The 16,563-nt window shown below is 34.3% G+C and overlaps 1 protein-coding gene across 2 annotated transcripts in view; it reads right to left on the reverse strand.

Annotated features, from left to right (window-relative positions):
* PRKN (parkin RBR E3 ubiquitin protein ligase) overlaps positions 1-16,563 on the reverse strand; it is a 1,295,055-nt gene that overhangs the window by 1,216,783 nt on the left and 61,709 nt on the right. The gene's annotated exons all lie outside the window — the stretch shown is intronic.

The following is a 16,563-nucleotide window of genomic DNA, read 5'->3' on the forward strand; positions in this document are numbered from 1 at the left end:
AAAGTCTATTACAATTTTCAAAATGGAAATACTGACCCTCCAATATAATTTCATAATAAACAGCACTCACATTTAACCTAAAAAGAAACAAACAAAAAGACTACATTAGCAATACTGTCAACGGTGGTATTACTGGAGTGCCTGAGCCACAGACACCTTAACTCTTACCTTACAGCCCAGTAGCTTTGGGGCCAAGGCAAGATGGAAATTTTCCTAAACCTAGAGTCCTCTGTCCTCTCTAACTCCATCCAGGCTGAATGCTACCATCTTCAGCTAGCCACGTGGATATCCTAGAGGTAGAGAGGTTGTGTGAAATCATAAAAAGTTTCCTATCTCTCATGAATCTTAAGTGCTTACCTATCTATCCACTCCCCAGGCTCTCTGCTTGCCTTCCTTCCTCCCACTGCCTCTCAGCTGTGGACACTAGGCCCTGACTCTCCAAAGAAGCCTTTTACCAAAGCCTAAGACTTCCATCAAGAACACAGTTAGCTCCCTTCAGAAATAAAAACATCCCCTAAGAAATACACCAAGATTCTCAGAAAATACAATGATTCATCCCCAGTTGGGTTCAGAAAAACCTAACTCTCTTGGTAAACTTGTGGTTAGCTAAGTCCCTCTGGTCAATGCCTATTTGATGTCATTTACAAAAAGAAATTTCAGATGTAAACAAAGTATATAGGTTTTGAAATCCTAGAGACCTGGCTAGAGTCCTTGTAAATAGCTGTATGTTCTTTAAAAACTAACGGATGCTCTCTAAGGCTTAGAAACATCAACCTTGCAAGTTGTATTCAGGATTAATGATGTGGTGCCTATAGAGGATTTAGTACAGTTCCTGGAATGTAATAACAGTTACAATTTATTGAGCAATTTCTATCAATATTATTGAACATTGTTTCAGTGTATCCAATTTTTCTTTCAATGGCTTATTTATACAGTGTCTACCTAACAACACAGTCAATTCTACATCTTTATTTTTCTTATTATATGTATTGTCATGTTGAAACTGCCTTCTTATTTACTATTTTATTGACTATTTTCCACTGAATATCACCAGTTACTTGAATTTTATGAGGCTTTTGGTCCTTTCTGTCTTCCTAATTATTAGGATTCTATGCAGCAAATCATAGAAAATATCAAGGAAAGAAATTAGAAAGGGAAGGAAGGGCAAGGGGAGGGAGGTAGAAAGGAAGGAAGGTAAAAATGACCAAAACAATGCATTTGTATAGACAAAGTAAATAACCATCAAAGTAACTGAGGAGAATATTTTACATGAGTCTTATTTCCATGTGTCTCCTTAAAGGTTTCTTACAACACCTGTTCTATTTCAAGACAAAATTATGATTCAGAGCAGTTGTTTATAAACTTTCTAAAGCAGGCCCCAGCTTTCCTAGGTAAAATCTTACAAATACAAAATATCAAATACATGAAATAAATAAAAGTTATTTTTGTTTGAAATAGGATTTACTATTTTAAAAAATAAGGTAATTATAAGAAATAAAACAAAAATGACTCATAATTCCAGTCAATAACTTTTAAAAAAATGAGTAAAACAAATTTAATTAGGAAATTTAAATAATTATAGAAAGTTACAAAAGAAAAAGTTGAAAGTTCTTCTCCTGCCTCTCTGAGCCATCTCCTCAAAGGTTAAAACAAATATTAATTTCTTCTCATTCCTTCTAAATAATTCTTTATACATTCATTCAAATATTTGTATCTTAAACATAGTATTTTCCTAAATAAATTTATAAAATAAATTTTATTTATTTGCACTGAAGTAAATCAATGAAAATGAAGTCTTTTTTTGAGCAAAAGCATGAGTCAGGTATTATGGAAGACAACTGGAGCCTCAATAACTCCTAACCCTCCTTTTATTTGGGTATTTTAATTTGGTTACTTAATATTACAAAACTGTATCTAAGCACATAAGCAGATGCATGATGAACAGTTTTTAACAGCCTGCCTTAAAAATCTCAAATACAGAAATTTGAGGAGTAATAAGAAAGTCTGATTTCAAAGTTGAATTGCTAGTAATATACAGAAGTTGGTTATTTATTCATAAATATAAGTCAAACACAAAATATTCAGACCTTTCAGCGAGCATTAAGGTAACATTTCACATTCCCTTTTAGTTGTACAACCAAGAGGTCAGGCTGCAAGTTGGGTAACCCTCCAGGCTAACCACTAAGGAAGTATAAAATTTGCTTCTGTGCTCAGCATGATCACAACCTCATGATTTTCAATACTTTCTATTCCTTTTCTTGCCTTCCTCCTCCCTTACCCAATTTATCTATCACTCTTCTGCTACAGATAATGAGGTATGGAGAAATACTTTCAGTTCCTCACTACATAACACCATGTTAGAGTTCTCAATTCTAGAAATTAGTCTTTGTTCTCTACTACCATAGTAGAGAACACAGTGTGCGCGCACACGCACACACACACACACAGTCTTTGGTGCATATCTATTATAAAATCAAGAAAGTTCTGACAGGAATAAAAAGGAGATCGGAGTTTTAAACTAACATAGCATTGTGGCTCAAGACTAGACCATCAAATATCACATGTGCCTACTTTCTCCTGCAAGTTTCCAAAAGGTCTGCCTTCAGAATATATTTTATATGGCATTTTCATAACATATCTGTGTCTAAAGATTTTACATTATGCTAAATGAGATTCCAATGGCCAATCTCTATGTATGTACAAGCATGGTGGCGTGGCATTCTTTCTATATGCAACTTTTCTGAGGAAGTTAAAGCCCTGCTAATCTTTTATTCTAAAATATCACATTTCTAATTCATGAGTAAGCTCCTTTTACCAATAAGCATTTATCTCTTGGCTTGGCTCACCATGTGGATGGGAGGAGTATGCACAAAGAAATATAGCCATATTGTGGTTAATTGTATGTGTGAACCTGACTAGGCTACGAAGCCAGTTGTTCTATCAAACATTCATCTAAATCCTGCTGTGAAGGTTATTTTGTAGTTGTAGTCAAAATTTACAATCAGTTGACTTTATGTCAAGGAGACTACCCTCCACAATGTGGGTGGGCCTCTTGCAATTAGTTGAAGACCTTATAAATAGAAAAAACTGAGGTTTCCTGGAGACTAAGGAATTCTGTTTCAAGATTGTTATATAGAATCCCTGAGTTTCCAGCCTGATAGCCTACCCTATAAATTTCCAACCTGCTAGTCTCCACAATCATGTGAACAAATTCTTTAAAATAAATCTCTTTATATCTATCTACCTACCTGCCTACCTCCCTACCTATTATCTCCTATTGGTTCTATTTCTCTGGAAAGCCCTAACTGATACACAAATAACAAATCTCTGCCAAACACAGTATTCAACAAATATTTATTGAGGGCATTTATGTGTCAGGCACTGTTCTAGGTGCTGGTGATACAACAATAAAAAACACAGTCAAAAATCTCTTTCAAAGAGCTTATATTTAGTGATACCAAAATTACTAGAAAATTTTGAAATAAGGTGACCATAAAAATATCAGATGATACAGGACACTTTAAAGGTGAAAAACGACACAAGTAATAATTATACCAGGACAGCATGCCTAAACCATAACTACTCTGGACAAACAACGAAAGTATAGTTCACTTTAATCTTTGTGTAACTCAGGCCTATGTCACTCAAACAACCATGGATCTGGTTAATTACAGAAACCCAAAGGAGTACATAATCAAAGTTGAAGGGTAGACCTAGAAGGACCTTAGATGCTTTGGGTTCAAATTCCAGTCATAAATCTTCTCGGTTACACATATAAAGTATTCAACTTTTATGAGTCCTAATCATGCCACTTAGAAATCTATACATGTATGAGATCTAATGAGATAAATATGTAAAGCATACCAAAAGCAACTGGTATACAATAAACATTCAATAAATATATATATATATATAAATAGATCACTGAAATGAGCAAGCATGAGGACAAAGCTTAAAGTTATAAAGTTTTGTTTATTCATCTTTCTATACTACTTGATTTTTAAAGCCATGTGAATGAATGTATTTCATTGGTTTCAAAATTTTTAAGAAAAGAAGAGAAATTTGAGGATCTGTTCTGGAATGATGCACTTTATTACATGCAATAGTACTAATAAAATTACAGCAATGCTATATATATAACAATCATGAGCACAGGCATGTATCACTCACTAAATCCGAACATTTATCACCATTAATATTACTAAAAGTCACTCTGCATTTATCTTTAAAATTTTATTCATTAAACTGAATTCTACACCAGTGTATACTGAAGTGGAAGCTGACTTAAAAAGAGATCAGACAATTCTTCAGCCCAGTAGGGAGCTGCTTCCAGGAAACAATGGCGAAGAGATTTTCTCTAAAGTGTGACCACCTGAGCTGCAACAGCTATGTAAAAAACACACTGGTTTTGAAGCTGGTTTGATAACTCTACACTCTACACTCTACACTCATGGCTAAAACCTCAGAGAGAATACTGGACCATGTCACTAGCTGTCTGCAAAGAATATAAATACCTCCGAGTATGATCTTAAGGGTGAGGAAAATCTTCCTTTGTATGCAAATATCTTCCCCACTTCGGCTTATTACAGGGCCCAATAGACTTTCTCCATTCCCTTTGAGTCCTCCCAAAGGCATAAATAAAGAGCATCTACTCTGAAAATAATACATAAAATCTGAGAAAGGAAGAATGAGTTTATAGACATGTAAAGACATGTAATGACAATTATTTCAGAAAGCAAAGTCCTAAATGATCCCAAACTGTGTATAGCTGTTTCTTTTGTTGTGGTGGGGAAAGTGTTATTGGACAAAGAGCTGGAGGGGGTCAAAGGAGAGGAAAAATAAGAAACACAGTGCCTTTTCTAGACCACAGGAATATGCGGGACTTTATAGTGAGATGCATGAGGGACCACCAAAGGACTGTATCTCAAGTAGAAAATTCTGTTGTCTACCATGAGTTAAGAATTTACATTTCAGTTACTTTATAATCTTTCAAGGGTCAGCCCTAAATGAGAATGACAACTATATTGTTTTTCTTGTCTAACTTGCTAGAGATATTCTGTTCTGATTTTGAATGTGAAGTTCATCCACATGTGGGCCTATATTCTCCTGGCAAGTATTTCAGAAAACAGAGAAAGTGAAATGCTCTCAAATGATAATACCACTGCTACCTTTTGAAATGCGTCTTCATAGATGTCTCCTTGGTATGACCGCTCACATATACACATCCACATGGAACTGCCTAAGTCAGAAAACAAGGCAGATTCCTTCTACCATCAAAAATAATTTATCGTTCGGAAAAGGAGTCTTCATATATTCTTATCTTCATTCAATCTATGATATTACTAGATACTCTCAATTATCACATTTTGAACAAAAAAAGTACAGTTTGAGAAAGACACATTAACATGAAATAATCTTCATACAGAATTGGTCATTATTCCTGTGGTCATGCCTTCATAATCACAAACATTACTATAAATAACCTTTTAAAGATCACTTTTAGAAAGCTATACTGGGGGATCCCTGGGTGGCTCAGCGGTTTAGCGCCTGCCTTTGGTCCAGGGTGCGATCCTGGAGTCCCGGGATCGAGTCCCATGTCGGGCTCCCAGCATGGAGCCTGCTTATCCCTCTGCCTGTGTCTCTGCCTCTCTCTCTCCCTCATAAATTAAAAAAAAAAATCTTAAAAAAAAAAAGCTATACTGTGTTTACATTAACAAAATCAATTATGTACCTGCTGAAAAAAATGAAAAAAAAAAAAAAAAACAGGTGCCCCAGTGCTCTGTCAATATTTTTTTTAAAATGCTCTAACTCAAGCAACTAGTGGCTGTGCCTATGTTGACATACATGTAGAATCTGAATAAACTGTTCCATAAGAGAAAAATATTTCTAAGTCAGTATTCTAATATTGTGGTTTTAACTTTCATCTTTATCCCTAAAATTTCACATGGGTAATCCAGGCAATGAACTGATTTTTACAATATTCTTATTCAGATTTAAGGATAACCTTATACCAGGATTTATCAACCTGACATTTTCTACATTTTGGGTCTGACAACTCTTTTGTTTGGGTAGGGGAGGAGGATCAGCTGTCCTGTATAGAGCAGGATGTTGGGCAACCTTTCTTACTTCTGCCCACCAGATGTTAGTAGTACCCCCTCAGTTGTTACAACCAAAAAAAAAAAAAAAAAAACTCTACATATTAACAACGTCTCCAGGGAGCAAAATCGTCCCTGGTTGAGAGCTATTCCTTTCTATTTAGGGTTACCCCTTATTTGGGCATATGTGGTATTTTGTATTTTTTTTATGGAATTGGACACAATTTTGTAACCTACTTTTTCAAATGACCCATATAATTGTTTCTAATTCCTCAATATTAGAAACAACACTTCAATGATTTTGTACAAGGATTCCTTTAAATATTTTCAATTAGTTCATTATGTTTAAGAATAATAGTTTTAAGATAATTATATAAGAACTCATTTTTTTAAGTTTATTTTTTTAGTAACCTCTCCACCCAATGTGGGATTTGAACCCATGACCCCAAGATCAAGAGTCACAAGTTCTTCCAACTGAACCAGCCAGGCACCCCCAGAACTCATTTTAATATGAATAATTTAATTCATTAATATTTAATATGAATAATTTAATATTAATATTATATATATCTGAAGTCAAAGACAAAAATCATTGTAACACAATATAAAGTAAAACATAAACATGTTATATTACCTATGATTTTTGGTTTCTACATACATCACATTTCTATTAGAATAATTAAGAAGTAACCTACCAACAAGACTTATTAAAAACTATTTCTAAGTGAATAAATGTTTTTTATCACTATCTTGAGCATATTTTTCAAAGACATTAAAATAAACACTTCAGAGGTCCAACGTGTATCAGAACTGTTATTGTCACTTCTAGCATCTTTCCTTTAGAAACAGTATGTGGTAATTCAAAAAATAAAACAAAATAATTCTTGTCAATCATTGACTTGAAGATATTTTATTACCAGCTGTCATAAACTATTTTAAGAGGCTTTGAGACTTTTGATCTAGAGAATTCTGACTAATGAGTAGGAAAGATTTTAAATACCAGTTATTGCATTCATATATTGTTTATGGATGCAAGAAGGATCAACCTACCCAGCTGACAACAGTGGGATTGAAGAAGTGTCCAAAACAGCTTCAATTAATTATACTCATAAAGTTCAATTTCTTTTTTTCTAAGGATTTTATTTCTTTAAGTAAACTCTACACCCAACATGGGGCTTGAACTCAAGATCCTGAGATCAAGAGTTACATGCTCTATGGACTGAGCCAGCTAGGTGCCCCTAAAGCTTAATTTTTTAAAGCATTTTCTGGAACAAATATGTCAAAAGATTCATATTTACTAACCCAGAGTGCTGGAATACATAGGAGTTGATATATATTACTGTGTAGTCTCTGAAATATTTTACAAATCTTATATTATATATATATATTTTTTTTAATTTTTTAAGCAACTCATGATTTAAAAGGAGGCTGCAGAATCTTCTCATTAGAAATCCTACAAAATCTGTCTGGAATCAGTTGTGTCTTTCCAATAAATGAAATGAGTAAATAAGCATTGTTTTTCATAATTTTTCTGCATCTGAAATCTCAGGTGAGGGGATTTGTTTCCAAAAGCCCTGGGATTGAGCCTCCTCCATCCCTTCCACTCACTTAGTATTGTTCATATAATCACGTAACTGCTCCTTGCCTATTTCTTCACCCCCCCCCAAAAAAAACATGATAGTATCTACTTCACAGGGCTACCATGAGAATTAAATGAGGAAACGTTCATGAAAACATCTTCTAAACTATAAAGCCATACTAACTAGTTGCAAAAAAATATTTTTATGTTCTTCCTTAGGGTTTAAAAAAATTAAGAATTACAGTCTATTATTCCTCAAAGTATTTTCTATATTGTACCTATGATGCTATTTCTTAATCTAAACTTGGTAACTATTAAAATTATTAAAAGACGGTTATTAATGTGGCTTTCCACAACTGGTCTAAGTCTACTGAAGAGCCATGATAATAACAAAGATAGTTATTATATTAATGTTCTAAGATAATCTTAATGAATAAACACTTGTACAGATAATGGAAGAAACAATTCTTCCTCATCCTTCAAAAAGTACCTACTTTGATCTACATTCTTTATGAAGGCAGAGGACTTTGATGCTCAGCATGAAGTAGGGGTTTTGTTGAGGGAAAACTGAACCTCTCCACAGTTATTTCTTATCATTTGACCCAACAGTAACTCTCTGGTATAGGAAAGAAAGGTATCATTACACCCATTTTATAGATAAGAAAATAGGAATGTAGAAAGTTGCCTTGCTTAAAGTAGTAGTTAGATCTTGCCTAGAAGTTGAACTTTCACATTTATTTTGAAATATCTTTGTTATTATCATGGCTCTTCAGTAGACCAGTTGTGGAAAGCCACATTAATAACCATATTTTAGTAGTTTTAATAGTTACCAAGTTTAGGTTAAGAAATAGCATTATAGGTACAATATAGAAAATACTTAATTTGCTGAGAAGCACCAGGCCCAGAAAAGAATTGCAAGTATAACACTGAGATTGGGTATGTACTATGCCAGGCACTACACTAATCATTTCACATGGAAAAGCAAGGGAAAATCCATTCTACAAGATATCAGCTACCAGTAACCCCGTTTTCTACAAAGGAAAACTGTGGGTCAGATGTGAAAGAATTTCTATAAAATCAGACAGCTAGCAAGTAACAGCAACATGATTTAAACCCAAGCCAAGACAGCTATGGAAAGCCCAAGTTCCTAACTATGACTTGTATCATACACACTTAAATAATATTTAATATTATATGTGTATTGTATAAAAGTAGGATTAATTTACCTTCCCCCATGAAGATAAAAGATCATCCAACAGTATCTTCTAATTGATACTTACCCTTCAAATTTTTTTCAAATCTTTTGATTCACTCAAGAGAAAACAATTTTTTAATGATTCCTTAATAAACAGACACTCACATTTTTCCACCTAAAAAGAATGTGTTAGTCTTCTAGTAATTAAATGTAACCAATTCTATGTGTATAGTTATACCAGTATAAATTAAAATAATTAGAAAATGATATTGATCCTTTCATGGAATAAATTTAAAAGTTGTCTTTTTTTTTATTTCCAGAGAAAATGTCCCACAAGTAATAAAAAAGGATTCAGAATTTATTATTACTATATGTAAATGGTTTAGTCAATCCTATCTAATAACACAGTTGTTAGGCCTTAAATATTTGATCACATTTTTATTGAATAAAACTGGGTGCTATCTGCCATGAATTCTCTTTAAAAAGGATAAAGTTAGATAAATCCATAGGTATTTAAGAATTCCAGTTGTTTGCTGGTTAATGGTTATATTCCAATATTTAAAAAAAGTAAACAGGGATTTTATTTTTTTAATATTTTTTTAATTTTTATTTATTTATGATAGGCACACAGTGAGAGAGAGAGAGGCAGAGACACAGGCAGAGGGAGAAGCAGGCTCCATGCACCGGGAGCCCGACGTGGGATTCGATCCCGGGTCTCCAGGATCGCGCCCTGGGCCAAAGGCAGGCGCCAAACCACTGCGCCACCCAGGGATCCCCGTAAACAGGGATTTTAGACTCCAGATTTTTACCCATCAGCCTGGTATAACTGCATAGTCCTATAGAAGCAGTCATAGCTCCTTTATTATTTTTAGGGTATATACAAAGAGAGAATATATACAAATTAATACTAATTAGCAAGTAAAGCAAACTGTATTTTCTACTTAGCTATTATGAGTAATTTGCCTCTAAAGAAATGTTAGTTACAGCATTGTGAGAATTATTTTAATTTTATGGCTACAATGGGGGGGGGGAGAATTACAAAAAGCCCCTTGGGAATTCAGTCGAAGAAAGGAAAGATTCAATTACTTGGGAGGTCTTTGGTACTATGAGATAGATATACAGAAAATGAGAGCCAGGCTTGGGTCATCATTAAACTGTAATCCCATATGGCATTTCCTCCTCTTAGCTTCTGCTACAATCCATTTACATAGAATATGAGCTGCAAACCAATAATTACAAACAGACATACACCCACAAATGAGAGATAACTATGCTAAGTGAAATGTAAACTGACTTTTAATTATTCATTAATAGTAATTTAGAATATTAGCAGCATGACACAATGTTCTCCTCAGGGTCTATATATACCAAGAATTCACCTTACAGATGAAAAACTCTCTATTAAAAGGCCTGTTAGGCTCAACTTTTTCTGGAACACTATGGGGTTCAATATCAACCTATATTATTTTAACTGCTAATCTACATTCAAGGTCAAATGACAGGAAGTAGATTGTACTTAGAATAGTACCCAACACACAGTTAACATTCACGAGCAATAGCTACTCTATACATATATTCACCCATCGGCAAATTTTTCAGCTCCTCTGTCACAGTTAAGAGCAAGAACTAATTCAGGATATTCACAGGCACAACCCACTTTCAATGCTTTTAAAGAGATGAACATGAAAGCTTCTACTCTGAGCTAAAAGATCCATCTCAATCCAAGATCCTAGGAAGCCACTACCAATTGAATGGAGTTGGTAGACAAGATGGAAGTTATCTTCCATTTATGACCTGTGACCTGGTCTGCCCCCAGAAATCCAGATCCCATTTACTGACCTCATCGCACCTCTCATTATTTAAGCTAAAAAATTGGGTGTCAGCCTTGAACCTCTTTTTCACATGCCCTCTATAATCAATCAGCACTCCTGTTAGATTGGCTTCTAAATGTCAAACCTATCACATCAACTCCTTCTTTGCCATCAACACTTCAATAGAAATTTGCAGTTGTCTCCTATCATCTTTAACAGTCTCCTGTAACCTTGCTCTTAACTGCCACCAGAGCACTTGCTTTGAAGAGCATATCTGAGCTTATGGCCACCACCATCCAACCCTGAAATGGTTTGCATTCCTCTTCACCTCTAACACTGGCCTTTATCTCTATTGGTATTTCAGGATCTGGCTCTTTTCAAGCTATGTTCCAGCCTCAGGCCATACCTTCTTCCCTTCCCCTTGGCACTCCAGCAATACTTATTCAAGTCCTGGCCATTCAGCCTCCAGGTACCCTCCCATCACAAAGCCTTGAACAGGTGCTTTCCTCTACATTTCCTTAAGCACACTTTCCCTTCTTAGCTCAGCTATATCTCACTCCCTCACGACTCCTTCCCTTATTGCCCTTCTTTATAGATTCTTCTGACACTGGACTTAATTTTACTGCTCCTTGAAGGCAGGGGCTATATTTCTGATACGCTTGTTCACATTGTATCCACAGCATCTAGGAGAGCCCAGCAAAGGTAGGATGTTCAGGAAACACTGCTTGAAAGCTAGAGTGAAGAAGTAAGTGAAATAATGAATACACGGATGGAATTATCCACAGTCAATTATCATATCCTTGACAGAGCCAGTATTACAGAAGATTTAGTTTCTAATTTAACAGAGATTTGTTTGATGTGCATGGTATTCTTTTCATTTAATATTGTGTGTATTTGCTCAGTATTGCAAAAAATCTCAAATTTAGCTGCAGTAAAAATCACATATGGGTATGATCAAAATTCCCAACAATACAAAGTTCATTAAAGTCAAACCTTGGCAAATTTATTTATTTTTTTTAAATTTTAATTAATTTATTTATTTATGATAGGCACACAGTGAGAGAGAGGCAGAGACAGAAGCAGGCTCCATGCGCTGGGAGCCCGACGCGGGACTCGATCCCGGGTCTCCAGGATCGCGCCCTGGGCCGAAGGCAGGCGCTAAACCGCTGCGCCACCCAGGGATCCCAAACCTTGGCAAATTTATATCAATTTCCAATCAATAAGTGTTTCCATGCTATTCAATTAATTATTTAATTCTAGAAAAATACAGGAGGCTAAGCAACAAAAGTGTTCTTTCAAAAGTTTTCAGGGCACAGAATACATAACGTTCCATCTACAAAACAGCATGATGCTATACAAAAGTTTTAAAATTGTGTATATCAAAATCCCATATAAATTTCTTCTATGAGGATAATTGTGGTTTAGGATAATTAAGCGTTAGCATACATATTTGTGTGAATATGTAGTAATGTCTGCATAAGTCACTAGTCTTATGTGAGTCTGGGTATGAATATGTCCTTTAGAGTTGACGATTACTAAAACAACAACAACAAAAAAAGCCAATCCCTTAAAATGCATCCATTGCGTAGTTGCTATTGTTCTTGCATTTGAACTATGTTTTCTTTGGATTCACAACTGCTTGTCAGTAAATGTTTACTTAAATATTGTAATTTTATTGACTCTCACCCTCATATTTTCCCTCTGAGATATTTGTCCCTCAAGTATTTTGCAAAGGTTTGCCCTCATAAACAAGGCATAGAGTCTTTTGTAAATTAGCAAATGTTTACACTGCAAAGAGCACTCTGATTAATAGATTTGGGGAGTGTTTCTTCATGCCCCATTCCAGAAGTTGACATCTCTTTTGGAATCTGTGTACAGATATCTCAAATGCTCATTCAGTGTACAGGTCACATATCAGAACACTATTCAATGAAAAAGTAGAAGATTATCAAGTTCAAACTCTTTAATTTATAAGCAAAGTGAAGCACAATCATTATCAGTATCCTTTTTGACAGATTGGGACTAGGAAAATCCAAGACACTGAAATAATTATGAATCTCTGAATATAATTATCCATTTTAAAAATTATGCCAATAATATAAAATTATTTTTGGAAAAGAAAACACAGAAAACAAAACAAAACAAAACAAAAGCAAGAGGAGTGTAATATTAAATAGAGGTAACTCTTCCTAACATTTTGGTCTGTATCCTTCAGAGACTTTCCTTAACAAACATAGATTTTAAAAATTAGCTAAGATACAAACTATTTTTTAACCAGGTATTTTAATATGTCAGTATAGTCAGTATCTTTTCAGGTCAACAAAAACACAGATCTGCATCAGTCATCTGTAAAGCTGCAAGGGATTCCAACCTCAACCCCTTCAGACCCCCATCACAGGACAGTCTTTCTCTCCAGATGCCTTCTAAAGGCCCTCTGGGGGAAAAAGTCCAGAGTACAGCTGCAACAGTGGCCTGTTCTTAGTAGTATATTCCTCAACTAAAAAGGAAATGCTCTTGCAAGAGGTAAGATGAATGTCTTTTGGTTGCTATTTCTATCCAGTATGGATATATTTGGTTTACACAGCCCCAGTCTTGACTAAAATGAACACTTAGAGCAATTAACTTAGTCAAGTTTTAATCCTTAAGCCTTAGGAGGGGACCTTCCAGCAGTGCAAACATTTGACACCAACAATTATTCTTGCTTACATGTCAATTAATAATAAATGTGTCTTATAACTAATTGATTTCATCTTTTGACATGTGATTAGTTTATTATACAGCAACTTCCTTCCTATAAAAAAGGTAAACTTTAAAGGAGTCAATAACCCAATTAACACTTCTACATGCTTTCTCTTTGACTGACTTCCTCTGATGTGTGGACAACTCTCCAGAAAGTGCTGGAGAGAGAAGGGGACGTCATCCAAGGAGCGAGACTACTGGGGAGGATTGCTACAAACACCACAGAAGCTGCCTCACCGGAAACTAAATAGATAAAACTCACTGTTCATGAATCACCAAGGAGGATAACCTGACAGAACTTTGGATCTAGAGTGTCTTCTCTTCTCTCTCATTTTAAATAACGGCCCAACTTATGTTGTTTGTATTTGAGGCTTATAGCATAAAAATTCAACTTTTAATAAATAAATAAATAAATAAATATTCAACTTTAGTGTACTATTTCATCAGAATACAAAACCAAATGATAAAGCACATTCCCAAATTTTAATATATTGTTTTCTAGTTTTGGAAACAATAAAAAATAACACATTTAGAGAAATGTCCATATGCTCCACAATATTAGGGAACTTAAGGCTTTCAAATATTGATTTATTTTTGGTCATTGTTAAAGACCTAGTTCAAAGGCAAATTGAAATACACTGGCCTGAGTTCTTGTGTATTCTTATACAAATGTTACCCATCTAAGTCGCTTCAAGAAAGAAAATAAAGTGGATGAGCCACAAATACACAATGTGTATTTCATCAAATATGTGTCCATAACATATAACAGTTGTCATCAAAGCCCCATCAAAGACAATTAATAATTAGCTATTTTTAAAGTTGGGACAGTACAGACAATGCAATCACTGAATCCAGCCATAAAATATCATTTAAAGCTCTAACTTGGCTATGAACGCATTAGGTAAAGCTAGGATGATATATTTAACCCCTTGGACATTGATTTTCAGACACACAAGTGAAGGGTTTGGCCTACATGTAATAAAAGAGTCCTTGCAATGTTTATAATTCTAAAGATATTTCTGATATTGTGTATTCCAAGTATCACATGGAAAAGACTTCTAAGGATAGCTTTCCTCAGTGCACAAAGAATGGTAAAGCAAATTTTATTACTGCTTTCTTAATCTATGCTAAAAAGCCTATACTCTTACCATTCTCTAATGTGGCTACTTTAAGAAAATCCATTTAATATTACCTTTTTTCTTGTCTTATAAAAATCTTTCTTACCTACCAAACGGTTGGGATCAAATCACAAATCCAATGAAAATATTATGTCACTACCATGTTATAGCTGAGAACTGAAACATACAAATGAAGAATTTCAAAGTTAATGGCTTCTGCAGCAAATCTAATCTAGTATTTGAAGTATATATGTAGTGTCTTATTAGCAGATACACAGTAAAATGCAAGCTTTAATATATACTATTTATTCAGTTTACATAAATTATGTTTGCTATGGGGACCATAAATTTTGAATGTTCTTTCAAAAACTTTAATTCTTAGTCATAATTTTCATTAACATAAGGCTGGGGCAACATTTTTGTCATGGCTGTTCAGATTTCATATTTCTTTGGTGGAGACATAAAAACACAAAATATAATGACATGAAATCAGAATATATTTATGCCAATGTATATTAAGGCATTTGCATATAGTTATGCTTTAAAATTGTCCTAGGGTGCACATAATCACATGTTTTCCTGGTACAGGGAGCAAAACAGTAGTATTCTTGCTTAATATCAATATTAAGCAATAAACACAGTATGAAGTTAAAACTTTACTATGTGATTTTCCATTAAAATCCTAGAGCTTCATATTTTTTTTATTTCTAGAATACACATAAATATAGACTAGATAATAGAAATTAGTGCTTGATATATCTGTCCCAGAGAGGTTTGATTCCAAACGGACCTATTCATATTCTAATAACCTGATAGCCCACACCTGGCCTAAAATCAGAAACCCCATCAGTAGCTTATATGAATAGGGCAAAAATTTTAAAAGGAAAATATTCTGTAAGGATTTGAAAAAACTTGCTAAAGTCAGTTCAGAATCTGGCAAGTTAATCATTACCGTGGACTCCATCCAACGCACATACTGCCATAGATGCCCAACTATAGAGCAAAGAGCTGAAACTGTAGGGAAATGGAAATGCTACCAGAGGGTGGTTCCTCTGACTCAGCTGAAGTGCTCAGTAAATTATTAGCTTATAATTAGTAACATTGTTCCGCTTAATGGACTTCATGATGGTGATGTCATAAGTATATCCGCAAGTTAATTGCATAGGTTCTTTTAGACAGTTAAGAAATGAAAAGTATTCAGGTTATTCAGGTTATATGGTAAGCCTTGTTTTTGTCATGTTCTTTACTATAATTAAAGAAATTAAACTTAACAAATTCAAATGGCTGAAAGAAAACACCAGCACTGTATCTACTGCAAACAAATCCACACCAAAAACCAGTGAGGACTCTTGATATTGTATACAGACATAAAAATTCTTGTCATGAATGGGGTCATTTTAGTATGTTTGATGTTGTAATGTAACAAGAATATAAAGGCTCTGTGCCTAATGTAAATACCAAATTATTGGGTAAGAGTATCACCTGAGGACTTCAGTTTCTGCAACTCAAAATCTGAAATGATATTTGTGATTTTCTGCCTCACATAATTATAAGGAGATGATGTACTTTGAAGTATTTTAGAATTCTTAAAACATAATGTAAAACATCATGAGAACAACTCTGAATTCATTTACAAGGAATTCAACATACTGTCAACTCTTGTGACAAAACCAAATCCTTACATAGTATAACATTCCTAAATCCCACTGAAATTTAACCAGATGCATTCAAAATTACTACATTGCACACTGGTTCCATAGTTACTCATTCTTATTCATTTCTTACAAGGTATCTTATTGGTCTTAAACAGTAAGTTTTTAGTGGGCAGGGACTGTATCTATTCAACTTTCTCTCTGTAGGGTCCAGCTCTCTAAGCAAAGATATGAGGATAATGACAGAACATCTACCCAAAATAAGACAAAACTGAACATTGCACTTAAGCCATGCAAACCTATGATACTTTGAGATTTGAATTTAAATGCTCTACACATCCCGTTCTCAGTAAATTGATAATTAGGTACATGAG

Source organism: Nyctereutes procyonoides, unplaced genomic scaffold (assembly GCF_905146905.1).
Source record: "Nyctereutes procyonoides isolate TBG_1078 unplaced genomic scaffold, NYPRO_anot_genome, whole genome shotgun sequence".
In the NCBI taxonomy this organism is placed as follows: domain Eukaryota; kingdom Metazoa; phylum Chordata; class Mammalia; order Carnivora; family Canidae; genus Nyctereutes; species Nyctereutes procyonoides.